Source organism: Bombus huntii, chromosome 12 (genome assembly GCF_024542735.1).
Source record: "Bombus huntii isolate Logan2020A chromosome 12, iyBomHunt1.1, whole genome shotgun sequence".
Classification (NCBI taxonomy): Eukaryota; Metazoa; Arthropoda; class Insecta; order Hymenoptera; family Apidae; genus Bombus; species Bombus huntii.
The window spans coordinates 2,319,707-2,344,849 of NC_066249.1; the positions used below are offsets into that span (position 1 = coordinate 2,319,707).

At 42.8% G+C, this 25,143-nt stretch overlaps 2 protein-coding genes across 14 annotated transcripts in view; one reads left to right on the plus strand and one right to left on the minus strand.

Annotated features, from left to right (window-relative positions):
* LOC126872108 (mediator of RNA polymerase II transcription subunit 20) overlaps positions 1–25,143 on the plus strand; it is a 249,662-nt gene that overhangs the window by 136,035 nt on the left and 88,484 nt on the right. The window lies entirely within an intron of this gene.
* The window catches only part of LOC126872102 (facilitated trehalose transporter Tret1-2 homolog), a 107,007-nt gene that overhangs the window by 23,952 nt on the left and 57,912 nt on the right, over positions 1–25,143 (minus strand). Inside the window, exon 1 of one of the 2 annotated variants that reach the window (XM_050631654.1) lies at positions 22,380–24,059. The exons of the other annotated variant lie outside the window; for it this stretch is intronic. The gene's annotated coding sequence lies outside the window, so the exon portion shown is untranslated. Of the gene's footprint in view, positions 1–22,379; positions 24,060–25,143 lie in introns of those variants that run through there. 2 annotated transcript variants of the gene reach the window in all.

Consider the following 25,143-nt stretch of genomic DNA (forward strand, 5'->3'; position numbering starts at 1 on the left):
TGCCAGCCTTACGCGGACTCTTTCCTCTTTCACATAGATTTTGCCTTATTGAATACACCGGCACTACTTCAGATACTCATTTATAATCGTCGATGTAACCCTCGTGATATATTAGCATCTAACGCCACTTTTGACTACGTTAAAATATCTCGACGATAAAGTGTCACTCGTTAACTCGATAATTCCCTGCTGGCTTTCTCATTTTCGATTTCGACACGGCGCGAAAATCCACGCACCAATTATCCATCCATCTATCTATCTATCTCTATTGCGCTGTACGTCTATCGTTGCTACGAACGGGTTGCTCAATAACGAGCGTTAACGCGAATGCATCGAGCAATCGACAACGATTCGAGGCGCCATTAATTATATCGAGTCTCGACCAACGAAATAATCCGTTCTCTGGATCGTAGGCGGTGTCCGGTACCAGTCGCCGTGTAATTTCTTATAATTGTAGCGTGTAAATTGGTTTGTCGCCATGAATCAGTGCTCAATAAGGACAGAAGCGTTCGATTAATATACCAAGTCTGTCAGGAGGCAGAATAACTGACTCGCTGTCTCTTGTACATATTTCTCAGTTTCGTTACCCAGGTACTCTGTTTAATGTTTAATTTTCGAACACTTCCGTCAGTTTAGTATTTATGTCCAACCCTTTGAAACGGCCTATAAATCCCCATAAAGCTACTACAGAGCCATATAGATCTCGAGATAAATTTTGAAAAATGATACTTGCAAATTTTCTCTGTTTCCCAGTTTTGGAGTTGGTCGATATCGCTCATAGAATAACAAATTGTCTATCGACGTTCGTAAAGCTTCTTCCAAATTTCGACTGAATTAGAAAAATCATATGAAAATTCTACGATCGCTAACGATGTCTCGATCTTTTCCATTATAAATTTCTTTGAAATTCATTACACGTGACTTGTGTATTCTCATTTCCTTTTTCCACTTACTTTCATAGGTTCTGTGTGAAACTACCGCTGAAAAGTTCTACCTCTCATTTTTAATAAAACTTGGGTATTTGGCGTGGATTGTGAGTGTCAAAGTGGCTGCATCTTTTAATAAAATCGTTAATATATTTAGTAGCGTGTACTCTCTTCGTTATATAAAGTCGCACATATAATTGAATGCTTTATCTATCGCTGGATAATTCATCAATCATTTTTTCCAATTTTCATACGAGTAGAAAACTTTCGATCCGACTTGATCGATGGAATACGAGACTAACACTTTTGAACAAGCGTGTACTCGATGCAAGAAAGACGTTTCGCAGACAGAAACATAGTCGTGCAATCCTGGCGTTGATTCCGTCACGAATTTCTCTCTCATCGCGACCACTTGGCGTAAATGAATCGCGGGTCCATCCCATGTGTTCACATGGAAGAATCGATCGTTAGGTTTGCCGAAGCCACCCATCCCTAGGCTAGTCGTATGCAAAACGCGAGTTCTGCATACGAAGCGCTGGCCGCTTTACGGAAGCGGTCGTTCTCTTGTTAGTTAAAGTACCAGGCTTGAATATTCGATCGAACTGTGAAGCAGGAAGCGCGATGCTGGGTGTCAGGCCACTTCTGAAACGCTGTTGAAAAACACGGACACTGTTTTTTCACCGTTTGCGCCGTGACTCGTTCTCATTCACTTTGCCTTCGCACCTGTTCTCTAAGCTCGCACGTTCGCGTCTTGTTCGCTCGTGCTTGTCAGTCGCTCAATCAGGTCGGAAAAACCACGCGTAGCCACGGTCCGCGGTTTGCTGCATACGTGAGTGATTTTGAATTAGTGTCTTTGATAACGTTTGCTTTGCCTCGCTTATATTCTTTCAAGTCTGCGTGCACGCGAGACAGCCTTTCGTTTCTCCAAAGCTCCATTCTCATCGCTCACTGTCCGGATCCTAAGAGCACGTCGTCGGTTCACGTTCAAGAGAACCTACTACGTCTCTCTCTTGTCAACCACTGCCGTGTGCACGCGTGCATTCTCTTGTCCCTGACTTTCCATATAAAACAGCTAAAGTTAGCCGGTCTTTTTTCTTCCTCGAACAAATTTCGTTTTTGCTTCTCCGTAAAGAAGAGGCGCGATAATACGATAAATTGGTATATTTATTTATTTATATATATTTATTTTGCTGGACCACAATTTTCTAATTTTCAATTCCCATCTTTCTACGTTATACGTGTTTCTTGCATCACAACGTGGAGTCGAGTGATGGCTCGACGAAGAGACGGATTTCATTAACGAGAGCGGCCTTTGCGTCTTCCACGAAAACGCGAGTCAAGGGAACGCCGGATCGTTCGCCGAAGCTCTTTATGAAATTACAGCCGCGTTTCGAGAAAGAGAAAGAGTGTCCTCCCGACCAAGGACGCTCGTTTAATTTCTTTCGAAAGAACGCCACCGAATTTTTCTACGTTCCACCGACCACGTTGCACATCCTGGCAACCCTTATTCGGACGATGCGAGGACAGACTAAAGGGTAGAAGACGGAAAAAATTGAGAAAATTAATATTCACGGTCGAACTGGCACGAAACGTATCGAAGTGGCCAAGTTATCGCCACGTTAATTAAATACCGCGCATATTATCAGCCGTTGCGGTGCTATAATTCTTCGCGACAAGATAATATCGCGTTTACTTAATCGTAGCTCGCCTTTAAACTCGTACCAATTAATTACCTGCGCGGCCCCTCTCTCTCTCTTTCCTTTTCGGTTGTAGGTTCGATTAAACCCGGCCGTGATCGCCGCTGATTTATTCGAAAGTTTCGTCCGTGCTCGCGCGCCAGTTTCCACTCCTACCTTCCCCTTTCACGGTTACTAACGATCGTTCTTTCCTCGACGAAGAGGAAACAACGTCGTACATTTCCTCCGCAACGTTGAAATTCGCCCCCGTGGCCAATCGATCGAGCCGAAACCTCCGCAGGTCGCTACCTCGCGATCGTTTCTCAAGTTTTTCTCGTGGAATCTGCACCGGTGCCGTTCTTCGTCTCGCAACTCGGGTAAAAAGAGACGCCGATATCAGGCCGTGGTTTTGCAACTGTGTAACGAAGTGTAGAAAATTTCGGCCGATTCGTTACTAACAGGTTTTTATAAAACAGACATTGTCTCTCTTATAAATTTGATGGGATTTCGATGTTCTTGTTTGACGCTGGGATTATCGAACTTGTATGTTACGATAAATATACCACGGTTAGGTGATCACAATGAAAATGACGCGACGATGATAATCACGCTTCTATGGAAACATTAATTTTACCGAAAGCAGCTGTATGTTTTAACTAAATGCAAAGACAAAATACGTAAAAGGATAGTTTCAGTATCAGCTATGAAGCTACACAATTTTATACGCAATCTTCTCGACCCTACACCGTAGTAATTTCTTCGCGTGAAAAATTAAACGACAAAAAGCTACGATATTTTCGAAAGAAATAATAGCTAACGTGAAGTGAAACAAAACCGAGCAGAGGATACGGTGTACTCCAGTGTGGTTGAAAGAAACTGTGTGCTCGCTATAAAATGCATCCTTATTTTAACCGTTCCACTTTTCATCCGTGGAAAAAAAAAGGAAAAAAGAAATAACGCGAAAGTAAAGAACGGCCACGATGAATTTTCCCGCGATAAATCGTCCAGACGAATTTTCCCCGGGATATCTCTCTGGTCGTGTTTCGAGTTGCAACGCGATCACGATCGATCTACTGGCCGGGAAAGGGGAAAAGGAAATGGTCAATAGAGAGGAACGATGTGCGCGAAGGAAGACGTATCAATTCGAACCGGGAGAAAATGCACCCCCGTGCAGTCAGCTCGCAGTAATGAAATGCAGCTTACACCCCGTATTTTATGTTTTATTAGGCTTCTCCCTCCCCCGCTTCGCTGCTTTTGCCCGAGCATTCGGGTCAAGTGGCTATGAATATCTGTATCCAACTGTGGCCGTCTAAAGCAACCAACCAATTTGTCTGTCGTATTTCACCGCCTTCCAGCCACCCTATTTTTTTCCTTATGGTCCTTTTTTTTTACCTTCTCCGAAGGGTCCTTTTATCGCGTTCTTTCGCGAGACGTCCGTCGTCGTCGTCGTGGTCGTCGTCGTCGTCGCGGCAAATGGGAAAACAAGCAGCGGACAGGGAATAAGCTATTTCCGGTCGTGTAAGCAAATTTCACTGAAAAACAGTGCATTAAACGGCGGAGATAAAAATTGTTCCACTTTGAGGATAAACTTTTCGTCGGAAGCAGAAACAAAGATAAACAACTAATCGATGGTTTTTTAGTTCCATTGCTCTTTAAACGAAATCATTCTTGCATGTCATTTATCTCTACGTTTCTAGTATCATTTATCATCGATTTCTTCGTTTCGTAATCCTTGTACACGCCGAAGAATTGCAGAATAGTTTTATATTACAATTAAGTACTTTTTATAACAAAAATTGGGTTGGCAACCAAGTGGTTGCGGATTTTGTCGTTACCACCTGATGACAAAAGCCGCAATCACATAGTTGCCATCCCAATAGTTTTGCTTAATCAAAAATTTCTACGATCACGGGATTAAAAGCTAGTAAAAATTGAATGGAAGATAAAAGTTTCGTTTCAATTCTATGAAACGCGTTCGGAAATTTGCGCGCGATGGTATCGTTGCTAGAATGGCTCATCCATCGCAGCCAGAGCTTAATTGGCCGCGATAAACTTTTATTCGCCACTCGAACACGTCTTCGAGGAACAATTAGCTCCCACCATCTCCGTGCACCGATTTTGCTCCAACTTCCGCCCTCGGCCGGGAAAGGCAATCGAGAGAGGTGGACGAAGAGGTAGAATGGAAAGAGAAGAATCGTTTCAAAGTTAAAAGGAGGATATATCTCGGTCTACGGGGTGGTAATAAATTCTCGTAGAATTATGAATCCACGCACTAAGGATGATTCGATATACCAAGAGGTACATGTACCCGGTAATCCCTGAGTGGCGCGATGCATTTCGACTGGAACTCGAAGGGTAATGACCAGAACTCGATCGAAGTCACGATCCAGGGTTACGAGCCTTACCTTAGGCTCTTTCAGTCTGCATCTTACGGCCTCTGTTGTTGTAGCGCCCCCTCGTATTTTTCCTGGACGTTTAAGAACCCATACGACATTCAAAAGAAGCGAGCTGCGCTTGAAAAAAAAAAGAAAGGTCCCGTCCCTGTTTGATCTCTTAATCACTTTAACTTCTTTCCATATTTTCCGAACTATCCTTTTTATTATTTCTTTAATATACTCAAATACTTGTTGGTTGAAAAATTATTACGAAATTATCGCACGAGTCATTGACAAATATTATTGGAAGAATAAGAATAAGACTAGTTTGTAATTTTGGAGTATAGGGAAAATATAAAAATCTCACGCGATTCGTATCATTCGTATTCTTATCCGCTTTACGCGTGTCAGATTTTTAACACTTTGACCACTGTTACTACTCCGATTAATTTTAGAAGATTTCAACGTTTCTAACGATACGAGATCGTAAAAATTCCACAATAATAAGATCTTAATTTACCATCGTCCATAATTTCTGCAAATTCCTTTCGTCGTACATTTATGTCTTTATTGATATAATTTTTTATTAAGATTCAATACTTATCGATATATAAACGCAAAATTCTACTCGACTAATAATCTTCGTGACAATGTGGGTTAATCGTCAGGTTTTGAACGGGACTGAACCGTCGTAATTCTCGTACACAGGGTTGTAGGTGTCGTTTAAGAACAGTTTTAGTCACGCTCGTTTATCAAGCGTCCGAACATTTGCTAGGGTAATCGATCCAAGAAGAGAAACGACCGCTAAAATGTTGGTCATTTCGCGCGACCGCGCAATTTAACGGCCGCAGCCAATTTCTGCCTTGGATTATTCTCGACACACCTTTTGCGTGCGCGACAAGCTCCAGAATACAATCTCACTGTTTGGTGCACCTCTCTTGCCTCAGACGTGATACAATCGCTAGTTCGCATAATCCCTCGATCTCGCTGCCATACGGTTAATTTCAACCTTTGGCCTTGAACAGTCGCGACCAGACGATCGTCTATGAATAATACAAGCTACGTGTCCAGTATTCCTATGCTTCGAACCGAGTACGGGGTATAAATCATCTTCAGTAACTCTACCCTTTTCATCGCTTCTATTTCGGTATATTTCGGTGTACTCTTAGGCAAACATCATCAAGACTCACGGACCATTCATCGATTTATACGAAAATATACTGCGAGAAAGTCTCTGCCGGACAAGTTTCATTTTTTAATTTAATTTTAACGAATTACTAATATTTTTTCCAACTATCGTCGGTATCCTCGCTACCCCGAGATCATTTTCACAACGGTTACTTGTATATTCGTATTAAATTGTTCGAGAAGTTAATGATGCAATTAGAGAAAAATTTACCGCTTTATCAAATACACAGTACATTTTCGTGATAAGAAAAATATTTCGTAAAATCTGTAACATCGTGTCGTTGGCAAATTCCCTTCTCGTGAAGTGTGTACAGGGTGTGAATAAACAGGCGAAACACGCGATGAGAGAATCGATTCCACATGGACACCATCGCGAAGAGAAAAGCTGATACGTAAAAGTATCGATGAAGACTTACTTTCAAAGTTACAAATATTTTCGCTAGAAGTTACTCTCGCTACTCTGACTAAAAAGTAAATAAGCTTTGTACGCTGCTAGAAAGATCGTTTTCCTAGCGACTTGATAGAACTTGGTTGCACTTGGTCACCGGCAGCCAGCCTTTTGTTCCTCTACCAAAAAGAAGCTGCACTGCAGAAATCCGAGCCAAGAATAGCTTACGTTGCGGGTGCCACGTGCCGTGTTACTCTTCTACTAGTCGTCTGTAGACAGCTGAAACTTGTACTCGCGCTGTTACCGTCGCGCGCCACTACGATTTCGCGCTCTATTATTACGAGTTTCGCGAGACTGCCTCACGAGTGTCTAACAGTCTCTTCCTCTTCTTCTTTTTCATTCTCCATCGTGTTTGACTCTTTGATTATCGCGTATCGTATTTCCATAATTTCCCGCCATCAATTTTATCCGCCGTCTGGAACGTTTGGATCGTTGCAAGACTAGCGAGCACGCAGCTTAGGCTGCAATTAAACGGCGAGATGGTATCGTTACTACGATATCGACTAAGTATAATCTTCTGCTACGAATAGACATAATGGTATGTTCACACTGGTGCGGGTAATCCGCTAACAGATCGTGGTCGTTGGCAGTGTGGACACTTGGACACTTTCGTGAGCAATGAGCAGCGAACACTGGCCAGGAAACGATACATCAAACGGTCTGCTTGCGACTGTGTTCTTGCCTCGCTGTATACTATTGTCTACTTGTGATCTGCTCGCAGCTATTTGTAAGCATCAGCGTGGATAAACGAGAACAATTATGAGAGTAGCATGAGAGCAGTATTAGAGGAATTTAGTAGCAGAGAGAATTTATGAATTTAATGGATTGACTCTACGTTGTTAACACGTTCAATGCACAAAGCGTTGCATTCGCTTTTCATATAAATGTAAGATGTATGTCGACCGCACTTGAAAGTACATTTCGGTAACTTCATTATTCATATCGTTAAGATACTACGAACGTTCAAAAAATAAGAAATTTTAGTCTTCCTGTTTAAAAAATCAATAATCTTCTTAAGGTGAATTCGATAAATTGCACGTTCGTCGAATACGGAATACAACCTGCCTTTGTCTTCTATCTCTAAACGCAAGGCGAAATAAAAACAACGCTGGATGCATAGGTGGGCGTGCACAGCGCGTGGTAAACAATTTTTCGAAATTCATATATGGATTCACAGTGACGAAAGACTATTCAAGGCTTCCGGGTATAAGCCGTGACCAGAAGGAATTATAAGCATCGTAGTTAGCTTCTTCAGCAGGTCGACCAACACATCGACACTTTCCTGTAGTACATATACATGTACGTATATGTGTATATATACCAATATATTACACGTATACACAAATTCACGTATTCGTCTGGCGAATCATTGATCGATCAGCCGACGTCATACTAAATTACTCACATGAGTAATTAAGAAACGTTGGGAAACAATTCTGGTCACGGTGAAGCAGGCATAACGATGCAAAGCATCGACAGTCGTATACTGGAAACGTTTCCACGACAGAGAATTCATCAACACGTACGTTTAACGGACTCGCGACGGGTTCGCGTGCAATATTTAACTGAATCCGCTTGGCATGCACACGAGACTGGTTTCAAGGCAAGACACGAGAGCAGAGAACAAGTCACACGTCCGAGTCTCGAGCTGACCGTAGCGACGAATTATCCGTCCACGTGGCTCGTGATCCATGAATAAACGGCCCGGTCTACCGTCGTGGACGTCGCTTTGGGCACCCGGTGTCTCTTCTGCCGATAAGTAATCGCTGGTCCGACCGCGTGAACCACCACGAAAGAGAGAAAAAGCTCGTAAAGCGAGTGCTTTGCCGTTTGTCCCGTTGATACATCGAGGACTCTGCTGCTGCACTCGGTTGCTCGCGTAGAAAAACGAGTCGCGTGCTGATAGCAACACCGATCGGTTAATTAATTATCCGCGCGAGACAGCCGACTTCGTTCGAACCTTCGTTGTTTTTAACATACTTTTTGCGTTTGAAGTTATCCTCGAACTGGAGGCTCGCGGCACACCCAAGGGTATCAGGTTTGCCGTGCTAATTGTCAGCTTGATATTACGATCCTGTCGTGTCAGTCTCGTTCAAGTCGCTGAATTCGTTGAAAGAACGTTTACTTGTCCTTTTAAAGAGCCTGCGTTCAGAATGACTTGCGTTGCTCGATGATTAATTTGTTAGCGATGTTGAAGTGGCTTTAACTTACTTGTCGTGAAGTTTTAACTCTGACACGAGAGAAATTAATAGGCAGTTGTCTTCGTTGGTTCCGAAGTAAGAAACTGCCTTTGTTTCTCTGTAGAAACTGCTTGTTTCCGCACGTGGTCAGACAAAACAGTTTACGCGAACTTGGTCGTCGAACCTTTCTAGCTTCGGTTCTCGCGTCGTTCATTTTTTCCAGCAAAGGGTCAAAGAAAGAAGAACGTTTGCTGCCTTCGAGTTCAGACTCGTTAGAACCCTACATCCTCCAATTATATCACGCCACTGTCGAAACAGTCAAATCGTTTCGATGAAATCCATCGAACGATCGAACGACGTTAATTGCTTTGACTAAAAATCTACGGCCCAACAAACCATCCCGAAACTCTCCACCAATCGACGTGCCAATAATCGATCCTTCCATTCTTCTAATTTATTTTCGCCACAAAACCAAAACGACTCATTAAAACGTACAAAAGTCGCACGAAAGCGACGAGTTAATACGTCTGTCCCCAGTTAACAGTTTAATTGCGCTACGTGAGCTCGAGTCGTGGATCGTTGAATCGACGAGTGTTTCTCGTTTCACAGGGCCCGTTAGACGATCGCTGCACGGTTCCACGCTTGTTTCGCATTCTACCGGCGCGACACACCACGCGAGTATCGCTTACAGCGCACGTAACACCACGTAGCTATGTAATTTCTCTGTCAGCCAGGGACACGCGGCTCTGCGTCGTCGTCGTGGTCGTCGCGACGCCCTTTCGTTCCTCTTTCTCCAGCTGCATTTCTAGGGTTATACCGCTGGTCGTCGACGTCGTCGTGTACGTACGGATTCGGCACGTTCTTCGTGCGGCGCGTCGACCTTTCGCACCCACGTCCGGATCGGTGTTCCATTTCGACGTCTCTCGTGACGCTCGCTGTCCAAACGAACGTACAGCCAAGCCATTCGTTCTCTCTAGTTCGAATTACGTCGCTGGTCCGCGAAATTGGACGGATATCTCGCGGTCGGATCGCTCGAAATCGACGACTGTGACGCCTCTTCGATTACGACCCAACCTGGAATTCGAACGCTTCCCGGTGTTTCCAGCGAAATTAGAACGAACGTTTACAGAGGTTTGGCCGCGGATGCTTTTGAATCGGTCGTGAAATTTTTTTCTTTCACGAGAATCAAACACGTGCCGGTTTGCGTGTTTCGATGGAATATCTTGGATGTTGCAGGTGCAAGCGAAGTGATATCGGTTTCGATTGAATTAGGTGACCCGTTTTGTGTATAAATGTAAGCTTCTTCGAATCCGACCAACATTTCGACATTGAACGTTGCGTGTCTCTGCTCGTTGCGTAAATGTCGTACTATTGCGTGCCTATCGTCGATGAGTTCGTAAGAAGATGTACCGCTTTCTGTCGAATTGTATCTTGTATTTTTAATCGCGATTTGTGTATACATTAGTATCCAATTGCTTGTCTCGTAAATTTTTGTTCCATTTACCACAGAGGATGATTAAATTTGCCTTTAGCGATAAATACCATCAACGATAAAAATGTGCGTACACGAACTACTATTAGATTGTTCGAAACGTGTCTTTGTTTTACAGATACGTCTTTTACAACGATGCATCTTTATACAAACATGAAATCCAATCTGTCGAACATTGTGATTTTTATTTTGATAGAACAAACGTAATTCGAGAAAATAATATAAAACGGAAAATGTGCATCCATTATTTCCTTATAAAACGAAAGAAACTTTTCGGACGACCTGATACTTATGGGCGGAAAATTTCTTAATTTTAATAATTAATTGAATATTTCAAGAATCAAATAATTCACTACGACGGAAATTATCGGCTGGATTTTCAAGCAGTTCGTCTTTCGTGTAAAATACGTATATAGCTGATGTTAGCTTGAATGCAGAAAGATCAATGGATAAAACGATTGACTAAATCAAAGACGAACTGCGTTCCTATATATCAGAGTGGTGAGCTTCGAGCGGTTAAGAGAGTATCTGAATCAGAGCACGCATTCTTCGAATAGCGACACAATTCTGTCCCATCTTTTCTCTCGTAAATTCTCCTTCCATTTATGAAAATTCCCAGTTTCAGCGAACGTAAGCGATAAGTCGAGGGGCAACGTTAATCGCTTCGAACGAGAACAGTCGGACTGGAATTGTGACAAACAGTTCGGTGTTGCGTTGGGCGCCTATAGGCGAACTCGTTTAAAAATAAATCACAGTAGCATCTCAGCAGCACATCACAGATACGAAAGCGACGGAATGTCGAGTTGCTCCAAATTAGATCGCGACTTATCTAAAAGCGCGGTTTAACCCATTTAACGTTAATTTGATGTGTGCACCTGTGCGCAAGGGGCAATGGATCCCCGGGATCCTGTTAAAGGTATTAAAAATCCGCGGATTTTTCCACAGCTTCAGCGCGGAAACGCGATCGCGTTCTCCTCGCCGAGGCACTTTGTCAGCAAAAATACGTCGAACAGCTACTTTACCGAAACGCCAGTCTTTGCAACAAATCGGTAGAAATGGAATATTCCTGTGTGTAAGATTAAATCGTAGCTTTTAGTTTCGTCATCGACTTCTCTTAGACGCTTCGTTTGAAAAATAGAAATAATAAAGGAAATAAAATATCGTACTTGAACGCGTAATGGACAGATAATGATTTCAGGTGGCGTATTTTGCTCGTTCACTCGTGCAAAAATTGATCAGCAATAACAACTCAATTATAGAGTGACAACAGGTGAGAATATACTTAATGTTCAAAACATGTGCAAAAACACGATTGGCTAGTGGATGTGGTTAGCTGTAAAATGGCTGATTCGTAGTGTCTTAACTTTCTCATCTCGCGTGATAGAACAGCAATAGGGAGCCGCTGCTTTCGCGTTTGATGCCTCATTAATGCGTAGTTTGCGAAATACGCGAATATATAAAACGAAATAAGATACTTGCCTATCACTGTATATCATCTAAATCCACTTCATAGAAAAGTAGTAAAGAAACTCGTTTCGAAGAGAGAAAGCAGCAGACAATGCGTGAAGCATAATAGAACGTTCCACCTGCAACTCCGTTTAATAGAAGCATAGTAAAAGAATTTCTATTACAACGTTCAAAAATAGACCATTCTGCCAAAAATTTCGCAGAGAGCCAGAAAATTTTTTCAATTTCAACGAACTGTATCTTACTAAAAAAAAAAAAAAATAGCCAAAAGCTTCTAGTAGTATTACGTTCGATATTTCCTAACCGCAAATTCCGTGAGAGAGAAAAATACTGAAAATAACGATCGAGATAAAATGTTGCACCGGAGTGTTAGCAAAAATTTCACGGAAATATTGTCCAATTCCAACTTCCAATTCCACTTCGTAAAAAGATAATAAAAAGCTTCCACTATCGTCGTCTCTTATCGTAAAATTTCGAAAGAAGGAATACTGCAAATCACAATGCGTGTAAAATATTCCGCTGTATTATCAAAAATTTCACGAGAAACCAAGAAATATCGCAATATGCCAACGATCGATTCACCGATCGTTTCGGGCAGTTCGACATGGAAAAATCCTGCAACGCGGTGTTCGTACGTTTTCCACGCGGCGGGCAAATATTTGCGGCTTCCGTAGCCAAGATGGTTTCCTCGTGTTTCCCAAAGAAACACGGAAATCTCGGTGGCAAACAGCGGCTTTCCTTTCGGAGACGATCGAGTCGTTCGCGGTTTTTCACGAGTCTCGTCGATCATCCTAAAATTTGTTAGAGAACGCCCACCAGGCACAAGCGCTTCCGCCTCGCGTGTCTTGGATATTTACACACGAAATTAGACCCGAGTTCCGCGAGCATCGCTCGCAGACACGTCCTCTTCCTCTTTCGCTTCTTCTTCTTCTTCCTCTTCTTCTTCTTTGTCTCTGGTGTTCCCGCGCCAGTTCGTTAAATTTTCATTAGACCGGACCACAATACGCAATTTGTCAGCTTTATAAATATGGAGCGACGCGATGGCAGAACGTTTTTAGATGGCTCAAAGAGTGGTAATGAATATGTGATTCGTACGTGTTTGAATCGGTCGACGACGCTTGTACGTGGGTGTTCCAGTTATTTATTCTACATTCTTGCATTGATTCATTGGTGTAAGTTGATTAGAAGTTTGTTAAAGCCCACGCGTCGTCTCTTTAGTTCGAAATAAAAAACATAATTGACAAAAGTTTATCGCTTTGTGTTGACTCATCTCGTAAATAGTGTGGTTTTTCTCAGTGTTTGTCGTAAGTCATCGCCGTAGACGTTTTGTGAAATTTGTAGAGAAAACGTTCACAGAGGAACATAGAGTAGCATAAGAAATGCCGGCCGATTGCCAATAGCTAATTTTCTGTTGGCGCTGGTAAATATTTACGAAGTGTGTGAACTTGAAAAGCGCCTGTACCGTTGCTAAACTGCCATTTATGTAAAATTAAACTGCAATGGACTGCACGACCTATTCGCTAATAAGAGAAGCGATATATGTATTTACACGAAGGAGCTAATGAATCATATTCTCTTCATATTGACTCGTGCAGAGTCCATTTTTGGCTAAGTGAAAGTATCTATCGTGTTTTTATGACACGCCAGAGAAGAGGAATTATGCAACAGCAGATATTACGTTCGTAAATCAAATTCGAGAGATTTGTTATGCAAATATGCGTGACATGTAATTTTGGAGTAGACGGACGTGTTCTTGGGCGTGGAGAGATGGAAACCGATGCGCCGATGTCGGGTGTCACGCAGATTAAAGTGAAATGGCGTTCACACAGCAACGGAAGTCATTCACTAGCTGCGCAGACGGGATACACTAAATGTGGAACGTCGAGTGGTCGTCGACTTGAATAAATAATCGGCTTTTACGAGCGGAGAATTGTTTGCAGCCGTTTCTCATCGATGACCGTCCATCGAATTTCCAAAAAGTAACCTTGACGATCGTTCCATCACGATCTATCAGGAAAATAAACTTTCTCGTTCATTTAAATCGTGAATATGAAATCTCACGAACTTACGTTTAAAAAAGTGACTTGTTGGAAATACAAGTTAAACATTTGAGAAATCTCAGAAATATCTTCTATCCCGTCTAGACAATGAACGAATCGTGTAGAAATCTCTTCGATGAAATACACATTGTTCGAAAGGAAGCGCAATGAAATTTTTATTTGAAAAAGGAAACCACGTCCCACCAACCTAATATCTTCGAGAAAAAAGCATCGTGTTTTTCATTTCGAAAAAATCCAGCAGCAGCGTGGAAGTTGGTAAAATCGATGGAACGTCGGTTCCGAGCGTCATCGGGCCATCATCGCGCCGACAGATAACTGCTGAGAATAACGTTTTCCGTGTCCTCGTTTGAATGGTAATCGTACTTTTGGTTTCTTCTATTCAGCATTGTGCAGGGCCGAGCTATCGCGCGCATAGGAACGCCACGCCACGTACATACACCATGCTCGTACAATCGGGAACTTGCAAATGGCAGTGGCACTTTTACTCGAGACCTGGACGCGCAGCCCCTATTGTTCTAGCCGAGTTTTAAAGTGCGCCGTTCGAACTCTGACATTGGCCTCCGCTCGACTCGGTTTTAGTAGCCAACTATGCGGTTATAAGCGAGGGTGCTCATATCGCCTGTCGAACTTGTCTCGCGGACCCCTGCCGTACCAGAACCCTTCCTCGCCGTCTGAATGCAATTTGCTCGCCAGGCAATTACAACTGTTTCCTTTCGGGGTGACAGCGCGTGAAAAATTGCTGGAAATATCCTTTGCTATTACTCGCTTGTGCTATTCTAGTCACTGGAGATAAAGATGAGAAAATATTAGCAAAGATTTTACTACCGATGACTCACCGCCTTGTCCCTGGGCCATAATAGAAATAGAAAGCAGCAACTATAGGAAGAGAAACGAATCAAAGAGGAAAACGTTAAAGATAACGAAACTACCGTCTATTTAACAGTTTTCACGGTGAATAGCTATGATCTTTCAATCACTTGCAGCTGCCAGTGTTCCTCAAACCGAAGCGAAAATCTATCTCGACCAGCTACGTGCCCGTGTTATAGAAAGTACGAGTAACACTGGCAGGATCTTATTTTCCTGTAAAACGATACAGTTGCACGTATCCTAGACACGTCTGAGCACCGCTGAACCCTAGATACGTCTCGTATATACGCGTCCGATGTATTCAAAGGTGCAACCCTTTCATTAGCGTGTGGGCCACGCGCTCTATTATCCCCAACAAAACATCCGATTCCATTGTCAGGCGTGGAACAATGCCGTGCCGCGGTCACGTGTTCTACTTTCGATCATTATTCGCGAAGTGTGCATAAAATTGGCAAATTGCGCGTGGATCCTCTTCTCCTCGTCTGGCTTGTCGTCCGAGGAAATTTTTCCATCGATACTCCGCCGCTTCTTCTTCTCCCTCGGCCGATGACAGCTGTCGCGCCTTCGTCGAGATCCTACTCCAGAAAGACAAAAAGATCGAAAGACAAAGATCGAGGAGAAAACGATCCTCTCTCTACGCTCTACACGCCTCTTCCCCTGTCCGCGTCTCGTTTCTCCCTGTCGACTCGGATCGATTCGAGTGCTAGCACGCTTCTGGGTTGCCGCCCCTTATTCCGTCCGACGATACAATGGGCCGTGTATCGAGAATTAAAGGTCGATTAAATGGAAAAATCGTGACTGCCGCCGCTGGCAGCGCCGCGCGGGGGTACAATTTGCCCGAATAAATTGGACGAAGTGTTTGATTGATCGGATTTTATTGGAGCGCATTGCCGCGCCTCTCGCCCCGGCCAACCTACCCCGACTTCTCCTGACAGTTTTGACAGCTGTCGCGGTGCAGTCGTGTCTCCTGGTTAGATAAAAGCCTTACGAAACGATCATTTCCTCTGTTTCGATCGGCAAACGCGTCGCGTTTCAATTGGACACGTTCAACAGCCTCGTGAGATCCTTCCTGGAGGCCGCGTTTTCCAATCGACCTGTCGCCGTCCATTGAAATTCAAACGCCGACGAAATCTCCGGGGGGTGGAATTTATTTGTCCACGATGTTTTCTTGATAAACGTTATATTGGCCTTGTGTAGCCTGATCTTGTATACGATCTTGTACACGATGCATGGACCGTTCAAGGGTTCGACCGGTTCCAGATCTCTCTGCCCCTCGATTTCGAATAAAAGGGACCCGGAGAAGAGGGTGGGCGCGCGAGCGTCATCGACGCGATGAATATGCAGAAATTTCGTAGCTTTGTCCCAGTAATAGCAGTGGCCAAAAAAAAAAAAAAAGAGAGAGAGAGGAGCGAGAAAGGTTTGGAAAAAAAAGAGGCAGAACGAGGAGGACGCTTCCTAGAAAAGCTTGGCACGTGCTTCGTTTCGGACAAGAGGCAAATTACGAGGAGGCGACCAGTTTGCAAACATCCTTCTGTCGTAATAATTAGAGACAATGAAATCTGCAAAGGGAGGAGGAACAACGAAAATATTAGGCCACAATACGAGCGCATTCTTCCACGGATTACCTGTTTGCCTCTCGCTTCCATACCACTCTGTCCTTTCTACGGTTTTGGCCTTCGAACGAATTCACCGCCACTTCAGCATCGATTGTTCCACTGTTATGCAAATTTCACTGGCGCGCGCTGTCGCCACTGATTAACCAAGCGAATTCTATTTCCCCGTAGGCAGTTTTAGCCAATTGTCTTTCATCGATAGTATTTCTTTTTTTCTTTTTTTCTTTTTTAATTCCTCGTAAATTAAACAAGACTCTGACGCTTTAAACGTTGATCCACGTATTAACACGTTGACCGCCACGACACCCGTATTCCGGTGTCAGCGAAGTTTCTGCTCAGGCCACGCAACCCATATTAGGGTGTCGCTTATTTGACTACTTGCGAAGGATCGTCGTAGGTATTTGGAAAGATATTCCATAGTAATAAATTGTTAATTAATAATTAATTGTAATAATAGTTGAATTGTTATAAAATTAAAATACGAAAATGGTTTGTTAAAAGAATTATTTAGAATGTAAAACTTTAAAGCATTCTATACATAGTCGAAGTTTGTCGGTACAATTTGGACAATAAGTTGTTGTTTTCTTCAAATTCTTTTGTGCCTTTGTTCGGTCCATTCGACGTCTTTTATTTGCATAACATAGTTTACACGCGCTTCTAATGCTTCTTCCGGAATCATTTTTCCGAACAACGATATTACGCTGACTCCGTCGAAGACAAGGATTTTTTGCATTTTCGGACGACCCTAATAATTTTGCAACTAATAATCGTCTAAATATTCTAATATTTATATTTTTTCTTGTTGCAATTTTGTAAACCGTCAAAGCGTTTACAACAGAAATTCCCAGAAAGAATCGAATGCCAAGTTTTCCGTACCATTTGATTCCTTTTCTAATTGTGGTGGCATAAGAAACCATTTGGTCGGAATAATCTATACCACACTTTCCTTCGTTATATTCAACAACAGCTAGTGGATTTAATGTTGCGAACAAATGAAACGAAAGATCATTCTTGAGACCTGCGCTTGAGCGATTCGCATTACTAAAATATCGATGGGAGCACCTAGCAGAGGACGCTTGGTACTGCTGTACGCGTGGCCTGACGGAGATTTCTTTGAAAACACGCGTGGCAGTCAACGCGTTAATCAAACCCTAAAAGTATGTCCTAGATTCGTTAAGAATATTTCAAGTCAAATTCCACGCGGAAGATTGAAACAAACTCACCGCAACAATTTATCAAATGGAATTGTTTCGCAACTTTGCTACCCTCGTTCGTTAACGACTACTATTTCTCCGATTTATTCACCGTTTCCGCCAGCGTCCATCTCCAAGCAACGTTTCACACCACGTAACGTAACGATGCGAGGATCAAGCGATACGAATCCACGGACACGGTTCTATCACAATAGGAAGCGGTCGTCGAGTGATACTTCCGACAAGGCAATCCACTGAAATAGATGAAGATACTCGTCGCAGCGCGCGTCACTCCTCGCCGTACGCACGTGCGGAAAGCGATCTCTCCTCTTCCTGATCGTCTCCACCGACTCTATTGCAACCACTATTATCGCGTAATCTCTTCTTCGCGAGCCTAACACCGAGCGTCATTTACCGATAAACGAAAGATTCTTTTACCTACATACTCCTGAAATTCCTCATTTGTCAATTATTAAAATCTTAATGTCAAATTTCCAACGTTACAAATCTCTCATACTTGCAGCGTAGATGGAAACACGGCCAACACCTTCAAACCTAAATTATCGAAGCTATCCATTTTGATCGAGAAAATACCAAACGATTTAAACCTCGTCAATATCCATTAAAAAAAAAAAAAAAACAACATCGATAAGTTTCGATAACGGAAGGTCTTCTTCAGTCGCTAATCCGGCAGTTTCGATCTCGATAATTTTACGATACAAAGGCGCCTATAGCTTCGATTATCGGATGCTTTGTTTCCCATACGAAGCTTGGATTCCGTGATCGAAATAAATTCGTGGAACGTTCGATGCAACGACCAAGTTGCATTACGTAGCTCGTTCATTCACTGGTTTCATTCAGCGGGGTGTTTCACTGGCCAAGCCACAGCGTCCACGTTGAATGAAAACGCGTGGAATTGATCTGGTTGATTTATTCGCTCGGTGGGAAGTCTGGTATTAGAAATACTCGGTGAATTGTTCTTGTGATGTTTCGCCTGCAAGATTTATAGTAGCCATCCTGCCTCTACGTTTCTCTGATTATCAATAGCGGAAAAAGACGAGCATAAGTATCAAGAGTAGATGAAATTGATCGACTATAGACGTTTTCTTGTCGCTACAGCAACGTATGAAATTAATCTGTTTTAATAAATACCGGCGCGAGCAAGTCAGATATCGCAGGATTTATGGAGTTGTCATTAAGGCAAGGGACGAACGGGAATCGGCGAGTTTGTTTTTGTCGAACGAACGAGCAGATACAGCCAAGTGCAAGGAATCGAATCGGTTTGTTTGTGTTTTCTCGTTCGCCGTGGCTCGCAAGATTTATGGAATCGGCGCTGTCAAACGAAATTTAAGATACCGGGGAATTTATGACGATGATGCTTTAAATATCTCTGGCCACAGATAATTTTGGAAAACTTGGTTACAAAGGATCGACTCGCTTTCGTTTATCACGTGCAAGTTTGCTTAGAGAAAAGATCAACAACAGAATTCTCGTTACGCTGTGCTCTTTTTTACGAGGCTCTTGGGCGAAAGAGGTTTTTGCGTTCGAAACGCAGGAAACGACGCTCATTGGTTTCGAGTACAGAAGTGTTTTCGACTGCGGTACATGTGTCTTGAGGAAAAAGTTCGACAGCCAACCGGCAGCCGCGCTCTCCCTCTTTTTCCACGGACTCTGTGTTTTCGGTAACTTCACGGAATCAAAAAATGTAAACTCTAGCGAGAAATTGCGTCCGCTTCTTGTTGACAGTTTTTTCTTCCTAGTCGAGAGCGATGCTCGACGTTTGTTTTCCTCGTTGCAACATATTTTATCGTTGGAACTAGCAGCTCTAAAATATCAAGTAAAAATAAGCTTAATTGAATTAATTGAAAGGAGAAGGTTAGACATTATCTATACGTAGACTTTACGGATAATTATTCAAATTATCAAGAATGTTGTAAATCTGTGAAATTTCTAGGAAAATTTATGAATTGGTCATGTTGACACTCTGATAATTTTGGTGTTAACGAGACGCGAGAGCTTTCTATACGACAAAACCGTCTCGACACTTCTTTTTCAGTAAACACGGGGCGACACTGTTTTCTGTTAAATTAACAGATTTGCAGCTTTGAAGATAGCTTCGTTTGATCTACTCTTTAGCGTGGCGTTCGCGAGATTACTGAGAAGTAGGTTACGACATTTTTCTTCAAACGATTTATGTTCCACCACTTTGTATCTCGAACCAAAAGCAATTCCACAGAATCGATAAATATGGAACTCGATCCGGTTTCACCGAGTATCAACGTGTAACAAGAATTTTTACGTATTCCTGGGTTTAGAACGTTTTTAAGAACACCAGGAAAAAAATTGTCGATTAAAAATTCGAAAAAAAAAAATTGTACAATCTCGATGCTGATTCGATCTCAGAAAGCAGAGCATCGGTCAATTATATCGGCTGTTTTCGTACGATTGTTCTAAACACGTGCGCTCGAACGTCCCCAAGGAACCTGACTCACGAAACCCTCTCATATCGCATTCCAAAGGAAAACAAGTCGAATTCAGAAGCCCGACACCCTTGCCTCTTCAAAGCTTCCCACAGTCCTTAATCTCCCTCGCTTACTCGATAAATTACGTACAATATTGTACAAAAGTCTTAGACCATCCGTGATACTAGTCTCGTAATAGCGACTAGAGATACTGTTAGGGAATATTTCACGAATTAGACATTTCTATTCGGTTTGTACGAAATTACTCCAAAAAGATATTCCGCTCAATTTGCTTAAAATAACAGAACCGAATACCTTTCTGTCTATGAGGTTGTCCCAAAAGTTTCTTTCGTTCCATAAATGAAATAATAGACGCACAACATATTTTATTTTATACTGTTTGATGGATTTACGTATCATCCATTTTGTAGCAATAGAATAAAATGGATCAAACGTAATTCGATGAAACAATATAAAACAAAAAGCGTTGTGCATCTATTACTTCCTTATAAAACGAAAGGAACTTTTCGGACGACCTAATGCGCGTAAAAGTAGAAAATTTAGAAAATTCCAATTCGTCGGTTGGACTAAAACTATCACGCGACATCGTGTCGTATATTCCTTTCACAGGATTTCAGGATTTTATAGAAAAAGGACTGTTCGTTCAAATGGCCTGTCGAATTTCATCGCTTTTTTTTTTCACTAGAGCGAAAGGCAATTGCTTTTAATCGACGATCGGAAACGAGCATCGTCGATTGTGCGTGGCGTTCGCTAATTTCCGCCGTCGAACGATATAATATCTACCGGGCGACAATTAAAAGCGAAACCACCCTGTTCGCGCGTGAACAGCCACGGAAACGAACTTATCACGTGATATAAGTGGGAGTGCGTTAAATTACGTTCGGCCGAGAAATTATACGACCGAGTGGACTGCTAACTAACGCAGGCCTCGGAACAGGCCATTCACACCGAGACAGCCGTTCCTTCTCTCCTATGTAGATCGTACCGTTTTAAAAGCCTGCCCGCGGCTTTTTCAGCGACACGATCAACCGAATCGATCGCCACTCGTTTCAAAGCCTCGATCCGGCCTGTGACACATACAGACACACCGTCTGCAAGACAGTCTATCTTCTCCTTCTCCTCTCTGGCTCTCTTTCGAGCTTCCTTCTTTTTCTTCTTCTTCTATCTAGCATCGCTTCACCGCGACGTTTTAAGGTCGAGTCAGAGTCTAGCTTCTGTAACTTAGTCGTTCGAACCAGATCGATTCCATTAACAGTCGACTAGCGAAGGTTCGATCGATCGTCACGAACGTCGAACGGTTGATTTTCGAGTAATACAAAGAATTATCGTTGTTATGTTTCACCAGATACGCGGCATTTATTCAGGGACACCCTAGACGTCGAATCGACGAAGAAAGTTAATGTATTAGGTTGTCCGGGAAGTGTCTTTCTTTTGCAAACGGGTTTTTTTAACAATGCACCTTCGTACAAACGTGAAACCAAGTCTGTGAAATGTGATTATCTCAACAGAACAAAATGGATCGTACGTAATTCGACGAGATAATATAAAACAAAAAACGTCTTGTTTAGTTTATAATAATAACACGTGAATGTCAATGACAATTAGAACGTAATAGACGTGACACGATTGTACGTGTCAAAGTTGAAGCAGCCTCCGCCGTGCGAGGGTTAAGGGCGCCAAGGAATCATAATGGCCAAGGATCATAATGATGGGAGAATGGAAAAAGATTCGTGTCACCGTCGTTGAATTATTTTTCTCGATTATCGCGTTATCGCCAGGCCAGTCGAGTCGCTCCGTTTCACGATAACGCTGTATCTTAATACGTCTCGAGTACGTAATTATTCATGCCGCTCTTAAATAATAAGATTACGTATCGAGACGCCGCCGCGCCGCTCTATCGCGAGACGACGCTTCTGGAGGATAGCAGGGTATGGATCGACTGTTTGTACACGCTCGATTTTATACCAGTTACAGTTGTCGATACGTTTATAGTATGTTGCGCGGTGTACCTTTGATCCGGCTAACTGCCGTGCCAGAAAAACGAAACGTAAACTACAGCATAACGCGCGACAATATTTACAAATACTCAAATACATGTAAACATACATGTATTTGCAGATACGCAAATACATGTAAACATACATGTAAACATACATTTCATAGGTCTAACAAAAAAGATGTTGTCAATTTGTTGAAATTATATCGTATCGTCACGGGAAACGAGCGCGTGTGCCAAATTTCAGATTTCCAGTTGGTCGGGAAGTGGGTGAAATTTCGCTTAGAGAATTCAACCCCGTTGAATCTAACCCCAACCTAACCCCGTCAGACAGACAGATAGAAAACTAAGCCAGAAAAAAAAAAAAAAGGAGAACACTCGTAGGAACGAAACGCATTTCGTATAAACAACTTACAGTGAAAAGCAGTCTCGCTGTCACAAGCCACGTGGTTTACGCCGGAATACGCCGCAAGCACGTGTTACTTTGCCGCTGGTGCCTAGACTGCTCGGTCTCGCTCACGATCTTCAACCCTTTCCAGTCTTTTACCCCGATCTATGTCCAACTACCCGATGCTTCCATCAAACACCAAGTTTCCCGCCTTTTTTTTCTACGCACTTTCGAGAGAAATATCCTCTGCTTCGCCTCTGCCAAATTCGATCCGATTGGATCCGGTAGCGCGACCGTACGACGAAGGATTCTGCCGTTGTTCCTCGCGGCTCACTGTTTTCCCCCGTTAATCAATCCCGCGGCGACGAAAATAAATTCGTATATCAACCGTGACACAATTACCCGGCATTCTGCCGGAGGGAAGCACGATGATTTACGAGCCACAGACCGCAGACGGTCAATGACAGTGCATGTGCGCGGCCACGGCAGACAGCGAATCGTCTTAATTAGGCGCGATTAAGCGAGACACGCGTTTCCCTCCCGCTGTATCGTGTACACGGCTGCCTTGCTTCGTATTCCTGCGTGTCTGTCCCCGTGCCAGACGACCGATGGATGGACCGAAGCGCGACAGAAACGATGGAGCCTCGTTGCACCGCGCGACTTGTCCGCCTGCTGACCATCGTAACACTGAGCTCTCTTTCCGAGCGACGAGCATAGGGCTTCGAGCAACGACAGCCTCACCGTCCCGCGCTGCCACCGAACTACCGCCGTCTTGCTCGCTCGCAAACGCTTAACACGCCCGTCTTCTCTCTTACTCTATGCCGGTATTTCTGCCCCACGTGTGTACGCACGTGGCCGCGCGCACACCAGCCAATATGCTCCGTCAAGTCGATCGTCGTGAATCCTTCGGAACGCCATCAACTCCACGAGGACTCTTCCGGGACGCTGGGACAGAAACGCTGTTCCAGGGAGAGGACGTTTTGAACAAGGTGACTCGAGAGGGACTCTACCGAGACGTATTCGTCCGCGTGGTTACGGCAGATCGATCGTGGGTGCAACGCTGGTTTCGTGGTACACGGGGCTTATCATCGTAGCATTTGTGGGTTGAATTTTTTATTGCGTCACTTTCAGCGGGCGGGAGATCAGAGTGTTTGGTATAGGTTGTGCTAGGTTTAACTGTTTAGAACTACCACATCGGTCAAATTGACTGCTTTTACAATTTTATTTTAAAATTCCTACTTAATTAATTCCTAATATAATGAATTTCATTTTGTTCTTTATGCATTCGAACTGAAAATAATTTTGTATCGAGGCTACTTATACTAATACCAGTCAAAGTGGTACTTGTCAAAGTTTAAAAGGGTCCTGCAATCTGTTTATCGAACCTCAATTAACCAGTTTCCTCGTTTTGCACAACTTTCCACACGTTTTTACAATTTTCACTGCGTATCATTCGATACGACGATATCGGTTATCAGGAAAATTCCCGATCGATCGCTAGATCGCTAGATACTAACCTAGAAATACCACACCAGTCAAAATGATTGGTTCTACGATTTTATAAATGTGTCAACCATCGTTTAGGGATCATGGTCCCAGATGGATTAATAATACCAAAAATAATGAATTATTAAAATTAATTAAATAACAATTAATAATACCAAACATAACATGGAATTGCTTCTGTAAGAAAGTAATAAATCAATAAATATACAAATATTCTATTATTACGTATTTTTTAAAGGCTAGTCATTTTCACTGGTTTTTGGTAGAAATAGCTTCGTGTTGACTATCGCTGATTCTAGTGTTAAGTTGTTTTGGGTTGCCAGATGCGTGAATTTTGTTTATGGTCGCGTGGTCTTGAATTTCCACCGTTTGCAAATATTTATCGCAAATATTTATTCCCTCGTCTCGCAAAACCGTGGAATATCGAGCGATCTGTTGTGCGCGAGATATTCTGCCATTACGTGTAAGCTTTAGGATAAGTTTAAATATTCTGCTGTCTCGGAGTTACAAGCATTGTCTCGTACGTCAAAGCTGAAACAACGCGAGGACTCTTGTGAACAATTTGCTAGACAAAGAAACACGATGTCAGGTATCTTCTCGGTTTCGTCGAGGGATCTGACCCGTTTAATCCGAATATATCTTCGTTTCAGAAAATCGACGCCTCTTTCGAAACAAAGAAAACCTTTCTTCTGGATTTACGAAAGTCTTAATCGCGTTTCACCCTGCTTGCTTCGATAAGCAAAACGATTTTGATTTTTCGAGAGAAACTTTCTCAAAATTACGCGCATTATTCTCTCGTTTTCAATAGTAGAAATTGTTCGATGTATCGAGACAAACTTGAGGAAGATAACGATTCTTTCGTTTCCAACAAAGGAAAATGCATGATTGCAGATGATAAATTACTTTAAAAAGAGTTTGAAATACTTTACTCGTCTCTAGTTATCGTATGTCACACTTTGAATGCGCATCTCAAATATGAAACCAGGCATAATCGCGTGAAATTGCTTGGAAGTGTGCGACACAAATTTCCATGATACATCGTCTTCAAGTTTAACAAAACCGATACCCAAAACTTGCCACAATCATAAAAATATTCTTAACACTTTAAATATGCTCGATCTTGAACAACGTAAAAGCAGACTTTGGTCTTTTCTTCTTCTTTTCTGAAAATCCTCAGTCGGCCGAACGACTGTCTAGAAATTCTTGAACTTCTTAAATTATACGCATTCCCCGGATGGCGGCAACTCTTTTGCATCGAACTGGCTCGGGTAACTCCGATTGTATC